This window comes from Pieris napi, chromosome 9, assembly GCF_905475465.1.
Source record: "Pieris napi chromosome 9, ilPieNapi1.2, whole genome shotgun sequence".
Classification (NCBI taxonomy): Eukaryota; Metazoa; Arthropoda; class Insecta; order Lepidoptera; family Pieridae; genus Pieris; species Pieris napi.
This window is the reverse complement of record NC_062242.1, coordinates 122,504-140,630: the sequence shown is the minus strand read 5'-3', so window position 1 is coordinate 140,630 and position 18,127 is coordinate 122,504. Positions and strand designations below refer to the sequence as shown.

The 18,127-nt window shown below is 33.1% G+C and overlaps 1 protein-coding gene across 1 annotated transcript in view; it reads right to left on the bottom strand.

Annotated features, from left to right (window-relative positions):
* The window catches only part of LOC125052669 (alkaline phosphatase-like), a 30,720-nt gene extending 23,588 nt beyond the window's left edge, over positions 1–7,132 (bottom strand). Inside the window, exon 1 of the mRNA XM_047653638.1 lies at positions 6,880–7,132. The gene's annotated coding sequence lies outside the window, so the exon portion shown is untranslated. The remainder of the gene's footprint in view (positions 1–6,879) is intronic.
* Positions 7,133–18,127: the final 10,995 nt, after the last annotated feature.

Sequence of the window (18,127 nt, the reverse complement as noted above, 5' to 3'; positions counted from 1 at the left end):
GAACCGGAAAGTTAATTAAATAAAACATCTGCTTACTCTCTCCTAGCCTACTTGTGTACACTGACTTATAATTACGAAATTTTGTTTAAGCATCTGGCTTTTGCCGTGGGTGGAGTTTACAACAAATTGGCTTAAATATTTAAATGACAATTACGGCCTCAGACAGGGGCTTAGTGATTAACGAATATGTTGTTTAACTTAAAACGAATTCTATTCCCCGTGAAACAATTAGTGCTTCGGGTTAGCAGTTACAGAAGGCCGTATAATTAGTCGGGGTTTTTCATTGGCTGCCATGTGGTCACAAGAGCAAAAGACAAAATGTAAGTAGCTCAAGATTTCTACCAAATTTGTTGAAAAACGTGTTCTGATTCGCAAGTATTCGGCTGTTTGCAGGCTTTGCTCTGTAGTACAATTGAAATAAGATCAATTGCTATCATAATCGTGAGAACTGGGTTAATTATTGTGAAAACCGAGTGAAAGATGAAAAGGCTCAATAGACATCGAGGCTCGTTATGTTGTGAACTACTTTCCAGGAGTAAAGCAATATGTCTGTACTGGGGCGTACTTGGATGAAATTTTCGTTATTTATGATTTTTAATTTATCAACTCAATCTTAATAGGACCGTGGTCTCGTTACATTCATTCCCACTTTTTATTCATGAGTTACTTAAATTAATTATTTTCTTATTCATTGCTGCGTGTATGTAACTACTAGTGTTCATTATGAGTGTTAATTAGGTTACATAAATATTGTAGGTATTGAATTTTCCTTTAAATACTTAGTTTAAAACTAAATATCTAACAAGTACTAAACTTGTCAGAACTTTCATGTAAGTAATCATATTGTTAAAGCTACTTGAATAGAATCAACTTGGACAATAATTGACTAAGTTTATATTAACAAATGTGTTACTACTGACGATTTTGAATGAGACTTTATTGACCGTAAATAACGCAAAGGCATCTAAACCGCGCGAGTGGAAATAAATTTTGGTTATCGGTTTCTTTGAAGAAAACAGCTGCGAGAAAATCCCGTCTGACAATGGCACGCGGAGCCAACTGAGGGGTGACAAGTTTTTTTGCTGCTAGATAGTATAGCTACATATTTAAGATAAACTCAAGTTAAGAGCCTTTTCTTGGTAGTGCATATCAAAGACAATAAAGTAGAGTAGACCTTGCCGTTACACAGATAATCTCCGTCTCAGTCAACAAAGTTTATCTGATAGCTTAATGCCAAAGTAATACCTCGAAATTTTTTGTATCTCCGATTCATTCTCAACTTAAGTTCTTCTTAAAAAAGGAGATAAAATACTGGTTCAGTGCCGTTCACGCACGCTGAGCGCCGACGTGGCAAGATAAATGAGCATTTAGATCTGATAGCGAGATAAGCTATTAAAGAAAACTTCGTGAGGTGGCATTTTCCTGTAAGCCCCGTACACGTCCTTAGATTTTATCTTTACTGAATACTTTTGTTTTAAAATGTTACGTTATGCATGTGGCATTAAAATTACCTTTATCAAAGACTGTCTTAAGATATTATACCGAATTTTTAAGCGACTAAAAAAAGCTGAAGAGGACATTATTAATAATTCTTTGTGTATTTTTTTGTGAATGTCACCTGTGTGTGTTTCCGCCGTCCGTGGACCGATCTGAATGATCGAGGTATCAAATGGTTCGGGCGAACTTGTAATCACACTGAGAGCTTTTAGGATGTGAGCTCCAATCATTGGCCAAGTTATCAAATTTGTAGGTACGATGTAGAATGCAAACTAAGAGTTAAAGTAACTTATGACAGTTTAACAGATTTATCGCATGACACAAAAACCAACGCCTTTGCTACTGTGTACAGGTTTCAAAGTATGTCGTGAAACAGAATAAAACCATTTGAGGGGGGACGTAGCAGTTAATATTATGCGTTTTTGAATGTATAATTAATTGGAATAAACAGTTTTAAAAATTTAATTTAGGTACTTTTCATAGTTCTAACTATATTGACGACATTCTCGGAAAAATAAAGAAAAAAAAACAATATTCTCTCTTTGTCGACTCAAACATTCAATCAAAAATCATTTATAAACGTTATTTTACATTTATTTTATTACTAAACAAATTTGTTTCATGTAGTATGGTGCCATCCATAGTAATCCAAAAATAGCAGAAAACATGTCAGCAGATAAAAAACCATGAATATCAATATAACCGGGCTACTCAAAAGCTAATAATAAACTAAAGTGAGTTCAACATGCACGAAAAGTATTAAATAATGAATAAGAATAAATGTAAATGAATAATGAAAAAGTCAATAGGAATCTATTGACTTTTTTTGTATTACCAAGACAAATGAATTCGACGATAATAATTGTATTTATATACCTACATAGATAGAGGTATGAAGATTATCTTAGGCTATTTTTTCGTCGTCAGTGCAAAATATAAATGAGTAGATTATGTATCTTCTACAATAATTCTACATGATCATTGATTACCATTCGGAAGTATAAGGAGCCTCTTACGAAGTCGATAGTTGTACGAATGTATGTTGTATAAGCTTATTTAATTTTGTTTTGAGTAAACTTACTCTTTCTTAGTTCTATGGCAGACAGTTCGAAGCAAATTTTACAAAACTGTAAAGTTTAGATTTTTCTTCGATAGTTGAGTTAGCAAGGTTTGAGGCGGGTTCGATGATGATTATGATTGTTAAAAAAATATATTGCTACTTAATAAATGTAAATAATATAATTCAGAATATTTTTTATTCGGTCCCATTAAGCTAATAGCCAAAGCTTCCTGCACGATTGAGCTCAATTTACTTACTCCATTAAGCCATTACAACAAAGAGTTATTGAGGTATGCCTCGACAAATTATTGCTAATTTTTATTTCGCATTCAGAAATATACGTCGTATTTCTGTTGTAATTGTAAAATTAATAATGAATTGATGTTAAATTGTAAGGTAAACTGAAAGTAAAGGTATATATTTTTAACGAATAAAAAAATTATCTGTTAAATTATCATAAATCAAATACAAACGTATACGAAACATGTGCTTCATGAATTCACAAAAATGTTTCTCCAGAGATTAATATTTGTAATCTTTATAAAAGCTAGGAAGTTTGCTGGCTTTGAATTTGCGTTGAATTGGAGTCTACGTCTGTCCAGAGACGAATAAAAGCAATTGTCGTTGCCCAAAAGGCTGTTGTATAACGCCTTGCTATCGCACCGCGAATTAAAGTTAGTATTACGTGGGTCGTGATAACTTTTAACAACAAAATCCAACAAAGCGAGAATTGGAAAATAAATTATATAAATAAATATTGCCCTATGATTCTGATTGTTTAAAATAAGCTTCCTATGTTTGATGCCTCTGCCTACCCATTTAAAAATACCTTAGATACTAATATAAGATATTGGTGTTATATAAGAAAACAACTTAACTAATTCAGTAAATTTCGTCAAAACCTGTTCAGCAATTTTTTTACAGATTTACAGACGGATTTACGAAAAGGATTTTATTTCAAAAACCCATCTAGAAACAGCCGTATAAAACCCGTATTTCAAAATAATCCTTTCGAAATGTGACACCCATTTGAAATAAATGACAGCGTAGTAAAATTTGAAACACATTCCGAATACATTGGAACGTGTTAGAAAAAACAAATTTGAAAAGGTTTCTGAAAGTACCTTTATTCAAAATATGTTAGCAATGAACGGAATTTCATGTCAAAATATTACGCTTATGGCTCATAAATAACTAATAAAGCGTTACCTTATCTAATAAAAATTGTAAAGAGCTGTTTCATACGTGCTAGAGTTAGTTTAAATATAGGAATAACGTTTGGTGTGCTTCTTTCAATATAAAATATATTGAAAGAAGAACTGGATATATGTTACTAGCAATACATTTTGGGTGATTTTCGTCCTACAAGTACGGGTAACTGAACGTCAATTCTTTACTTCTCGAGCTCATTTAAATACGCAATTGTTTCTACCCTTAACATCTCTTCTATTGTTCGGTTTACTTCATTAAAGTTACGCATTTTTCAAAGAAACACTCTGATTTTTTAAATTAAATTATGTACTCCAAATGTTTAATTAAGAAACACACTGCAAAGAAACGTTAGTATATATAATAATTCATAATGACTACCTTGATTAAATTATAGATCATGTAATTATTAATGTTACAACACAAAATATAAATAGAGGATCCTGTATTACATTTTTAATTAACTAGACGCAAAAACTATGATCGTTTCATCTTTGATGTAAAGAACGAAATTTGATCTCCATTAACCCACATTAAGGTATCGATAAAACTTGAAAAATTGCAAGGTTTAGGAAAATAGATTGAAGTAGCAACATTGATTAATGTTACTTCGATCTCTAAGTGATGATTTCCTTTCGTTATCTAAATATTCTCGGAACTTTATTCAGATGAAAATAATATGGTTTATATTACAATTAATGAGCCAAGTGGTCATATGGCCTCTCAGCTTTATCACTGTTAAAGTATCGTCAGTGAGAGAAAGTAGTACTCCACGGCCCAGTCTCCTCAAAGTTTAACGTGGAGAGGAAAATAAATACCTTCCTACTAAAAGGCCTTGGCATACGCACATTTCCTAAAAAACTCGAGATCAATTAAAGAAGCATTGCATTGCAAATATGTTCGTATTGTTCACCAAAAACCAAAGCCATATAACATATTTGCATGAGCCGAAAAAACTGTTGGTGTTGCTGATGAACAGCACAATCTCGATGTCTTTCACAGTTTGCTTCTCTAGATATTTCCTTTTTCGAACTGGCGAGCTGTGGAATCAACTTCCAAAGGACTTTCCTGGGAGATACGAACTACAAACTTTTAAAAGAGGGCATTCTTCTCTCTTTACTTTACTTTGGGCCGTCGACGCATACACTAAAATGGTTGTCTACGGGCTGAGGCAGCTGTCTTTTGAGGCCTCTCCGTATTTAGGGCTCTTTTGTATTACATTAAAAACATAGAAACACCAAAATCACTAGCAGTACCTCTCAAATAAACATTAAACAATCTAAAAACCAGGCAAGCCGAGTTGGAGGAGTGCTATTTTCTAGAAAGAGAATTTTCCATTACAATCATAATATAGATAAGTCTGTGTACACACACACACATCCAGAGTGTGAAGACAAAAGTCGTAGCAATCTTTTGATATTGTTTCACCCCGTGCGAACGAAAACACAATTTGTAAAGGAAACCGAGTAAACGCGTAAACAAAATGAATATATGCTATGCTAATAATTTATGCACGAGATTTGTGTTGTTGAGATGATATCATACGCACAATACTTCCATTCTCGATTTAACTAATTATTGACTCGTTCGTTCTTTCATAACGTATGGGTTTTCATTCTATCTACCTATTTCATATATTATTTTACTTTTTAAAAGGAACGATTTCGTTTTTACACACTTTATATTAGCTTCACCTGTATGTATATATGTATGTATGTATGTATGTATGTGTGTGTGTATGTAACCGACTCCTTCGGACTCGATTTTGACCCACTTTTAACAGACAGATTTTATTCAAACTTTGCGCACCTGTCAAAGATCGATGACAATGCAATAATCCGAAAAAAAATCTGTGCCCACGCTTTTTCACAATAATACCAGTATTTTTTGTTCATTACCATTTTCAGCCTAAATTAGGAATTATTTTTCACTTTTTAGTTTTATGTGCTTTAAAAGCGTGTTTTTTAGTTTTTTTTAAACTATTATTTATTTTTTATACATATTAGATTACTTGTAGTGTATGTAAATTGATTCGCTCGCTTATCCTTGATTCCTGTAAGTTATTGGGGAGGAAACATTATTTGCACAAACATTCGGGAATTGTTAACCAGGTCAAGTGCCATTCATTAAGAGCAATTGATTTATATATGTCGAGATGTTTACTATTATATCAAGGATACATTTAATCGAAGTCGTTTTCATAGATAGTTCAGTGAGGTCACGACTAAGAAAGAACGCAGGCGTTTTATGGTAATCGTTGAACTTTATTATTATTGTAGTTTGGGATGAACTCGTACAACAACTAAGTTGTTATCGTTAATATTTATATACTCGTCAAGAACATGAAGCTGAATAAAATAGAAGCATTTTCCCCTTTTCTTATTCTGACAAATTCTGTGGAAAATTGAAAGGACGCATTTTCATAATTGTCACGTGTTGAGGGCGCCATCTAATCTGTATATTAGTCTTTTCAAAATATAATATGAAATCACATTTAAATTATAAATTAGATAGAAAATTAAATCTTTTCACCTGAATTTTAGGTGACTTTAATTCGACGACGTAATTTTCAAGATGACCTAACTAATTTTAGGTCAATTCAGTTTAGGTAACGAAAATAAATTACGTAAAGTTTTTTTTTTAAACTGAACTAATAACGTTTTAGAAAATCAACTACCAGCTAGATTCCAAAAACGAATAGATTTCGAAAAGATTTCAATTCCTTGGATTTAAATTATTAATAGATTTGAGGGATGACTGTGATGATGTCCAGACTAGATGCTAAATAGTTATAAAAATTTATTTTTAAATCTCAATGACTGTTATAAGACTTTAATTATAATTACTTACAATAATTATGGGTGAAAGACAGTGGTTTAAATTGGAAACCAAAATTATAATAAAAAATCGAAAACTTAAAAGAATTGAATCTGTAAATATTATTAACTTGGTATAATTAAGGCCAGGAATAATTAATGAATAATTGAATGTGTAATATATATATATATATATATATATATATATATATATATATATATATATATATATATATATATATATCTTAATGTATTCATAAATAATCTAATATATTATAAATAATAGATATAACTCACCTTGATTGTTATAATTATATACACTTCATACTTCTGATATTATTTATATTATTCACATTTTATGTTCACTTAACTAATGTTTATCTTATTTTATTTTATATTTATAAACTGTAACTTTGACCTATTTCACTGTTTCTCAATTGTTTATAATTTAAATGACACAATATTATGTATCGTATGCAAATAAGGGTATTTTCGTAAATGCTGAGCGAAAAACTTGGTTGAGGTCCGGAGTCCGACAAGTATCTTTACACACTGGTGGCAACCGAGAAAGTATGGCGCATGCGTCAAAAATCACGACTTGTAGTAATCAACCTATAATGAATCATTGTAATTTTTAATCATTCGATAAAACTATTAAATACGCTACAGTCCAACTTAGCCGAGGCTTAATAATCATGCATAAGTCTTTTGATAAGTAACGAAAAGAATATATTTATTTCGCTAAAAGTTACGTTATACTTCTTGAACAATTTATATTTTTATGATATCCAAATTACATTTATTAACAAGCTCTACAAATAATGGTTACTCACAGGTAAACAACAAAATATTTTCTCACGTACTATTGAACTACGCAGTTTTTACAAAGTCCCGTGCTGCATTTTTGTGTTAAACGGAACGACCGTACTATTTTTAACTCCAATCCGAATAGGTGTTATAACTTCAAACGCCAAGTTCACTAGAGCCGATACTAACGTGTCATTTTCTCTCACCATTTTATGTTTAACCTTTTTCATAATAAGCACAAGCTCTTTATGTTATACTTGTATCTCTTTACATATTGGCTTATGGCGGCACTATTATTAATGTTAACAAGAAAAGCTCGCATTCCAAAATCGTAAGTCAGCGCAATAATATAATCAGACAAAAAACAGCGATATTTCCGAAAGGTAAAAAGGTTTCATCTTGGTAAGGAGTAAATAATTATTTATTCCTGAGGCAACTTTTCACACGATTCAAGTACATCAATTTAAGGCCCCGAGAAGCATGTGTAGAAGCCGCCTCGAGGTTTATCCGATTACTGCAGATACATTTTTGGAGCAAAGGAGATACAAAGTCATCGTAGTTCAATTTATTACGGCCACGGCTCACATCAAACTACAACTTAACTTTAAAAATCATATCTAGGTATATAATCCTTGTGTCTATGTCACCGTAAAATTGTAAACACCGTTAGATTGCAATCTATCTCGCGAGATTATAAACTGTCGAAAGATTGTGAACCTCAACGAACTGCTTACAAATTAACGTATTATTATTCGGTAGTTATATGAAATTGTTGGGAAGTAAAATTAATCTGTAATTGACCAAAGAAGTTTGAATGATAACTAAGTTAGTGTAGTACAATCTACCGAATAATATCGCGAGATAGATTACAATCTAACGGTGTTTACAATTTTACGTTAACATCTACATCCAACTAAAATTACTTTTATTACGTCCTACATTAACCTAATTCTAATAATATCTTTAAATGTCGACATTTGTGTCAAGACCGATTAGAAATTACCGTGTACAATGTCGAAGTATTCAGTCTATTTTATTTATATACCTTTTTTGTTTCTTTATTTCTAATAGGCAAGGAGGAGATCAGCTTTTTATGCCTGACAAACTTCGTGGACTTTTTGAGTTTAAAGTCAAAATATCGTGATTAAAGCGGCATGCCGGGTCCATTCCATTCCTCACGAGATTCCCGCTGCGAACGTGCAAGTGTTAATTGCGCAGATAGAAAGAAAAGTTCATTGCACTGCCGGGGTTCGTAACTACGACCTCAGGGATGAGGGTCGTACGCTCGAGCCACTAAGCCAACACTGCTGTCAAACTCAATATAGCCATGTATTAAAATAGAAAAACATGTAACTGAAATATTTAAAATAATTATTTTTGTTTGCAATTACATAAATTAATTTCTTTTTCGCAAAATGAATACATCTATTTATTCGGCATTGACCTTTTGAACTGTCGCTTGCAAATTAGGATAGATCTGGCGCAGCTCCAAGTGTCCATAAAAGTTATAACTATAGATACAAATAAAATGTTTAGCTTAGGAGGTTTAAGATTGAGAGACAAATAAAGGAGGTCGTGATGAGAAAAAGGAACAGCAGGAAGTTGGCCATGGTTAGTAACTAGGTCAGGAGAAGAGGTAAATATAAGGTCCAATAGGGAAGGAATGGAGTTATGAAGATTATAAGAGTCAATGATGGAGAGCAACTTTCTCGATCGGCAGTCGTCTTTTATTAAGCAGATATTGAAATCCCACATAACTATTATGTTTTAATAAAGAGGCGCAAACCTTTCAAGAGTATTATCAAAGCTAACAGGCTTTGATATTGAATAGTCGAATAAAAGAGTAGAACATTCCAAGGAGAATTTTGGTTTTACTGAGCATGACCTCGATCAGAAGATGCTCGCATGCATTAGGTGGTGGTGGTTGAGGAGACATATTGATAATAGTGTAAGGGATGTGCGATCGTAGGTAAATAGCGACGCCACCTCCACGCATTCCAACTCGATCATTTCTTATTAGGAAACCAGGGATAGAATAGCTAAGAGAGGAGAGGGTTGGACACAGCGAAGTCCAACTGGTGAGCAGGAACGCTTTGAGCATTAATATGGATGACATTCAAGTGTCTCGATTGGTCTTTGAATAAAGCTGTGAGGATACTATGCAAGGGAGGGGGAGATATTTCAGTGCTATGGAATGATTCGAAATCCGATGAAGAGACCGATACAAACTCCAGAGCTTCGCTATCGTGATTCATGTGTTAACAGCCAAAAATATTTATCTAAATGTGTACAAATGTAAATTTTTTAACTTTTGTTTAAAAATGATCCTGTGTTCACACTCAACCGCTAATGAAATGAACAGATAATATAGTCACACACTATAAGAAAATAATAACAAACTTAACTTAAAAGGGGTTAAATACACTAATTTTAACTATTTCTAAAAACTATTTAACAAGCGGATTTATACATATATCGTTTATAATAATTTTATGATCTGTGGAAATACACACAATATGACAAGAGACATAATATATATATAGTAGACATACATATATTATTACAAATAGTAGGTATTTAATATTTCCTCGCACAATAAATTAACACAAAATGTTCTATAACTAATTGAAGCCAGATCTACAAAAACAGTTTAAGCCAACTTGTGAAAACACAAGGCTAACATTAATTACCTACAGGTTCTGAGGTGTAAAGAAGTAAAAACTGTGAGCGAGCAATGTTTTCTAAAAATAATATTATTAAAGTTTCTCATTCTCTTATTTTTATTCTTAACATAATCTCGGATATAAATTGAGAACTGTGCTCTTTAAAATGCTTGCAGTGCTAATACTATCTCATTATGAAGCACCGGGTGCGCCAGCAAATTTTTTAAATTAGCTCATTATTTCAATTCTCTGAATAAGAAAAACCAGAAAGAGCGATACGTCAGAATTTCCCGCTTTTTATCTAAAATCATCGAAATAACATTTTGTTTAGAAATAATTTTTAAAACGTTTATATTGTAGACGAATCAATTATTTATTTGTAATGTGTTGCTTAAATACACGATTCGATAAGATTTATAATAATATTATAATCTATAGATGTGAAACAAATGAGCGTTAAAATATCGTTGTGGGTTGGAATAAACATGTTTATCCGCCGTATAATGAAGATGCTCGACGCCATTTTCATCATTGGGTGTTGACGGGAGTCCCATCACTGGCCCGGTTTATAAAGAAATGGCTCAGTCGAGGCGAACGTTTAAAGCAAAATTGAAACGGTGTCAAAATGGCATCCAACAGTGTTGATTACAAAAAACGCGCATATCTTAAAACATTGGAATGCTGTTCAAAAACATCTAAAAAGTTACTTTTTTGTGTTTACTAACCAATATTAACATATTAACTAAGACCGAATTGTTACTTACTCTAACTAAAACTACTTTTGAATAAAAACTGAAATACATAAGTTATTATTATCATTAAATAAGCATAACAACTCTGAACAAATAATAATCGATATAATATCAAACATGAAACATTCGTATCTTGACGATCAGAATGGTATTTAAAACAAATCAATAGAAGGTGATATATCATACTATGTTTGTCGCGTCTAAGCCCCGGAATGGAAAAAGAAATCAGGTGATGTAGTCAGCACGCAAATGTACTCTTAGAATATCGTTTTACCATAGATAACGCACTTTAATAATAATTGGCTTGTTTTGCCTCGACGCGCAAGTATGAAATGTACATTAAATTAAACTGGAATATATCTTTTGAAATAATTAATATTCCATTATATTGAAAAGTAATAACGAAGCGGGTTTCACAATACAGTATTAAAAAGAAATCATTAAACCCTGAAAGTACAAAGGACCGGCCATTTCAATAAAACGGATAAATTGTCCGAGCGCTCGACACCTTGCAAAGTTAAATAGATTTAAATCTTTCTTTGATCCTAAGCTACTGAAATGTAAATAAATTTTATGAATAATATTGGGGATTCCCGGTTTAATTTCCGTTGCGGAGGAGTTTTTGTAAGCCAGGCCTTTTTGTATAAATGAGTTTTCGATTACGTTTTGTCGTGCATTTAGTTGATTGAACTCATCGAGAGTCCACCGGGACCGCTAATGAACCTCTTATAAAAGGCAAAGTGTTCAATTAATCATGAATTTTAATAACTTTCAGTTTCAAATAACTCATAAACAATGCAATTTTGATATTAACCATTTATTGTAGTGGTCTGATACATGTTACTCGGTCAAAATGGTCCAAAAAGAAGAATCACACTTATGGAAATAAAACAAATATCAATATATTGTTCATACAACAAAATAATGATTATCAGAACACAGAAGCAGGTACTTTTCTGTTTTTAATTGGCAATTAGGTATTCTATCACTACCTACGATACCAATTGTAATGTTCAAATAAAGTTTGTTATCAGTAATGAGACTTTCATTGTTCTAAAAATGATGAATGCAATTAGTACAAACAAGAAATGCCTTTTTTTTTAAACAAATTGTGTCACTTAATGTATTTGCTAATTACATGCACTAACGTAGGCCTCACTTTCACTGGATTCTTGCAACATAAAACAGTTTAATTTTTATCTAAATTGTAGATTTGAAATAATTATATAACAATACAAATGTTATCTAAATATATAGTTTTATTAACCAACTCATGATTATTGCTACTGATGATTGAAACTAACCCTAGACACATGTCCCTTAGACATAAGGTGACACTGTACAAGGCATGTATCCGACCGAATGAGTATGACCTACGCTAGCGTAGTCTTCGCGCATTGTGCCCCCTCCCATAAGCAACCGGCTACAGGCGTTCTAGTCCCAGGTGCGCCCTTCTACGTAACGAACGTCGATCTCCACCACGACCTGGAGCTCCCTAGCATAACCCAATGGATGAAGTTGTTGTCCACACGCCCACAAAAAAGGCCCGTAGGAAGCCCCGACATATCGGACATCGACATGTCTTCTGCCGTCGTACTCTAGTAATAACCGAGATGGTCTGACAAAAGTAACACCATAGGAGGACCATGATAATTTGATAGCCTTTGATATCTTTAATTGTGCGATCTAGCGTTTTCATTTCTCTTTTCTGGGACATCATACATTCATTCCAAACCTGTACTAAAAAAGACTACTGTAACATTTTTCGGCAGTCACTGATTTTGCTAATGTTACATGCTGACATTTTTGTTATAATCTAAGTACAATGGTAGTTTAAGAACTACATCTGCTGTCCGTCTCCCATTAAGCAGCGTAGCAGCTATTCTCGAGGAAGCAGCAACAGTAACTCCTTTATGGATTTGGGATAATAAATTGAAAAGTTTTTTCCAGTGCCTCTAGAAGCATCCAAACAAAACAAACTGAATTTAAAAACCCTTCGCTTCTGTTATTTGTGCATTAATGAAATAGTATCGCCGCGTCACGTGACTTCCCCATGAGCGTCGGCGCTCATTGTGTATGACGCGTGGCGTTTGGCAAGTTAATTTCAGTTGCACATTTTGTCTTCGTAATTCTCTATATTATTATTTTCTGGGCCGTAAGCTTTTTTGCCGAAGTCATTACACAATAACTTTATTCCCTATTTTTACCCCCTTTAGGGTAATTTTTTTGCTTTGAATGTCATAATAATTATTTATATCTATATTATATATATAGCTTTAAAAATGACGTAATTTCCATTCTTTACGCGTGATTGCGAAATACACAGACATACAGTTACTTTCGCATTAATAATATTAAAACGTTCATAAATAAAAAATATATAATTATTATAGAAAAAAGGTGCAGCTAGTGGCAACGTGCCAGCAGTTACCAGCTACCGCTATATTCATTTCATCTTTTAATTGTATGTCAAAGCGTACAAATTGCGGATTTATTTACTCCAAATAGAAAAACTAAAACAATGAAAGGTCGCTTCACAAGCAGTCGAGCCCTTTATACAGCACAATTAATAATGCAAGATCTGCCAACTTGAGTGTCTAAGAAATTAATCTTCGCTCTACGAAAGCTGAAATGAAGCAAATGGCTATTGTTTTAAATAATCACTGCCGGGTAGACCCGAGAAGACATTGTGTTAAGCGACGTTAGCGATTACAATTCGTACCTGAGTTTGTCATTTTAAAAACGTCACGTTTCGTGTGATCCTTGTTTTACAGCGGCCTATATTGGTTTGTAGAAATCCGCAAACTGCCACATAGATCATAAAAATGGAGATTTATGATTTTGAGGCTCGTCTTTTCAATGGGTATTATGTCGGGCGCCGGACGATGCCAGATGACATTATTCATTGCGTATGATATTGTGATGAATGTCTCTGTATATAGGATCAATATTTGTTTCGACCTATGCGATCTGTATATTGAATTTTGTGTTTAAATTTACAAAACAAGTAATTGGCATTTCATGTAAAATGTCAGTCAGATATAGCACGAAGATGGTTTCAAAAGGTGATTCATTCCAGTTTGCAAATGGCAAAATCAAAACGACTAGAAAGAGTTGGTAAATGAGGTTGAAGCGTGATGAGGCTAACGTTTTTAGCGTTTGCAGCGGTTGTTAACAGGTCTCACGTACTTTTAATTGCACCTACAATTGACATCGTGACAAGCTTAAATGGTTTTCAAGTGCATTTTATAGGGAGATTTCTTTTATCATGTTCTAGTGATGTTCGCGTATTAAAAATAATGCTTGCACTTACTACTTTCTTAAAACTACTTTATTTTGCATAAACTGAGTAAACAAGCGAGGGTAAGGGGAAAGATTTAATTTAAGAAACAACATGTTGAAAATGGCTATATTCGTAGTTTTCAAGAGGCGTTCGTACAAGCGCACGTAAAATCCTATATGAAGAAAAAACATACTGTTTGAAAGATATTCTATATACGTGAAACATATCATACAATAAGCAGTTTTTGATGGATGATTGAAGTAATTAAAGTCAAAGCCGATCTACAGCAGAGAGAATCGATTTAGACTTGATTCGTTTTATCTTTATTACCAAGTTCGCATTTGGTTTCCAGTTTTAACTTTTCCAATAAATTTGTTATCAAATTCCATAAAGTTTTCATGTATTTTTTTAAATATCTTTATCTATGGGCACTTTTGTCTTTTTGTTAAATATATATTCTCATGATTATTATATCAGCAATACAAAACTAGTCTAAAACGACATGAAAAATGCACGTTTCGCAAGACGTCGAGACGTTATTTTATACATTTAACCTTTGTTGCCTCGTTGGCACAATATTATACCACAATCTGTGAAAATACGAAACCTGTAAGTCATAGCTTAGCTAGTTCTAACTCGTATAGTTAATATCCAGCAGTAAATCTCTGAAAGACAATTCGAGCTACTGGGATTAAGGAGAGGCGGTGTAGAGCATAGTTCAGGCAACCTAGCTAACTCAATCTATTCAAATGGAGCGTGCGTTAACTATAATTTACACGCATTCGCAAGCTAACCATTTATTATTAGCAGATATACGATCATTAGAACCTACGAAATAATCATCTTGATGGGAATTCCGCAATAGAACTTCATTGTTATTAAATATGAAGAAATGAAAGTGCAACTTTTTTTTGTTTCTTTTAACATAATGTATAGGTTTAATCCTTTAAGAAACGCATACAACTTAGGAAACTGTCCAGGAATTGTCCTTACTCTCCAATAGAAGAATCTTTCGATCTGCTTCAATATAATCAACTGCCAGACTATCGATGAATAGAATTACAAAGAATGCAGTATTATTCTCTCCATAGCTGTTGTTAACAAAAAAAGCAATTTACGACGTCTACACTAAGTCAGGAAAATTTACGTTTACTTTATTTATTTCATCTTAACGTTTCTTTTTCCTTAAGTAAATTCTGAAAAGAGATCTCGGATCTTAGGTCGTTAGGTAGTAGAAATTAAATTAATCGTAGCCATTTAGTGTTCATGGTTGCTTCGATATATTATATTTGATGTATGCGGTCCACTGATACCGAATTCGTTTGTTATATTTCTCATTAAATCATAAAATTTAAAAAAACAATACTACATATTACGTCACAACAATAATTTGTATCAAACGTCTTATAATTTAAGCTTCATTTCTGATAATATCTTATGAAAATATTGTTACTCCGCATTACATCTACCTACGCGCTTTTGTAGATTGATTATATTACCATACTAATGTTTGTGAACGTCGGTAGTCGGTAGCAGTCGTTGATATAAAACATATTGTTTCGTTACAGTTGTTACACTTTTTAGAATGATTTATGTGAAGTGTGAAGTACATCGAATATGTCACGGAGTGGCTTTCAACGTTTTAATGAGATCCACTTCAGGCCCCCGTTGATTAATTACACGAAATGAAAATTGTACTTTGGCATAATTTATTATCAATTAGAACAACGCTGATAAAGTTGATTAAAACCTAATAAATACTCAAATCTTAAAACACTGCGTAATCACAAAGCCGTGAAAGCAAAGAGCCGGTATGTAAGTAGTCAAAAGCAATGCAGTTGAATATGGATAAGTGCACAGATTTATTCATGTGAGCAAGAATAACTCCTATCTGCGACTGAACCTTGTAAAGGAGAATGTGTTTTGTTGAATATTGCGTTAGCTGTATGATGCTCATCGCATCGAGCGAAGCAGGTGGACACGGCTAGTATAAAAGTCATATCAAACACAAATATTGACTTACGCTATTGTCTCGATAAGTTTTAAAAAAAATATATTTTAATTAAAGTATTTAAATTTTAATTATATAGTTAGTTTATATTCATATTTATAAAACTCATCATAAAAGGAAATAATTATTATCATTATAAGAATTGGGTCGCCTTTTTAATTAGGTTAAACCAATTACTAATGAAAAAATAATGTCAAAAGTTTTTTAGTCACAGCTCATTATGAATGAGATGCTTAATGAGGATATCACAAGTTTTCATAACAATATTATACGAAACTTTTTTTATTATAAAGCAAATTCCATTTCTACATGATCTTTATAATTATTGCTAATTGCCATTAAGTATGTATTTATAATATATATATTGTGTGATGTCTATGATATGTTAATTCAGAAGGGCAACAAAATAAATGCGTGACATCCCCCCCCCCCCCCCCCCCCCCCCCTTAGACTAGATCTACTAAATGTATATAAAACATTATCAAACATTTTAACAATAATTAAATTAAATTGACCGCCAACCCTCGTAGAGGATGCATAGGGTGGCTGCGCCGCTCACCAGGAGCACTGCTGCAATTTTCATATTCTGGGTGCTGGCTAAAGTCTCCTCTGCTATAATAGCTCATGTTGACTGCTGCATGATTTTGTGTTTGTATATTGCTTGAAGGTTGGCCCATAATAGTTGTTAAAAGTGTGCCTGGTGTTTAGTGCGATGTGTGGCTGTCGATGACTATAAATTGAATCGCACTGTCTTCTGTATCGTGCGACCGCATCTTGTAACGACGTATGGTGTTGAATTCTGACCGAAGTGCTGGTCGGATAGGACATTGTTCGGCGAAGCAATTAAATTTGACGCCTCCTCGAGAGTATTTGGCGTTGGCGGATTGTTATGGTTAATGACCGACATCACTCGAAATCATTTAAATAACCTGGCTTGAGATGATCAAGTTGATAGTGATTACACTAAACATTAGTTTATGTTGGCGAGCAATAACTGAAGGCCCCTCATATGGAGTTACTAGAGATCGCTTTGCTTCACATGTTAAGAGTACATGCGAACATGATGCTAAATCTTATCCTATAATATATTTTCATTTTTGTGACGTGAAGATGTTTGAGATTTATACATTCAAGTTCGTTTGTAGTGTTTGTGGGTTTTAAATGTCTCCTGGTAATCTGAGCTTAGTTCCATATAACATTGTGCACCCAGCACTTCGCCATAATAACTTTTAATGTTCGATGTAATCGCTCGACCATACCGTTAGCTTTTGCTGCAGCTGCAGTGTGAACACGTTCGACTTCGAGTTTTTTCAGTAATTGCAAAAATAGATCAGACTCGAGGTTGGTGCAAGGTCGGAAGCTACTGCATCAGCAGTTATATATTTTACTGGTATAACCTCGGGCTATTTCGTCATTCTATCGATAACAGTAACGCCGTATTTGTAATCCTCAATATATATATGTACGTTTTTAAAACGATTCCCAGTGTGAATAAAATCACCTAAAAGCCTGATAGTATGAAAATACAGCGTGTTTACTTTTTTGGCTTGGTATGCACTTTTCAAAAAAATCTTTTATATCTCATATTAGGCCAGAGGTACCTTTGTTTAACAATATTCCTAGTAGCTCCAACGCCGCGCCGACTCGACTTATCTCATTTTTTTAACGATTTGATAGCGAGGTCCCAAAACTGTTTTGGTAAATAAGGTATGATGTTATTCATAGAAGTCTCGTAAGTTTATTTAATATTAGAATGAGGCATTGTTATTACTTTAAAATGGAGTTTATTACATTTGTATAAGCTTTTTAACTACTGATCATTGTTTTGTAATTCAGATAATTTTGTATAATCGAATTATGACGGACCTATAATTTCATCTCCTGCAACTGAATTGTTTTTGCTTTCTATGAACTTCTTGTAACTGGAAAATTGTAAAATGAAATCTAATTGTCTTAAGCGCCTGGGTAAATCTGATAAAGTTACTTTTTTGATAAAGCGAAGGCTTGTGATCTGTTAGAATTAGTAATT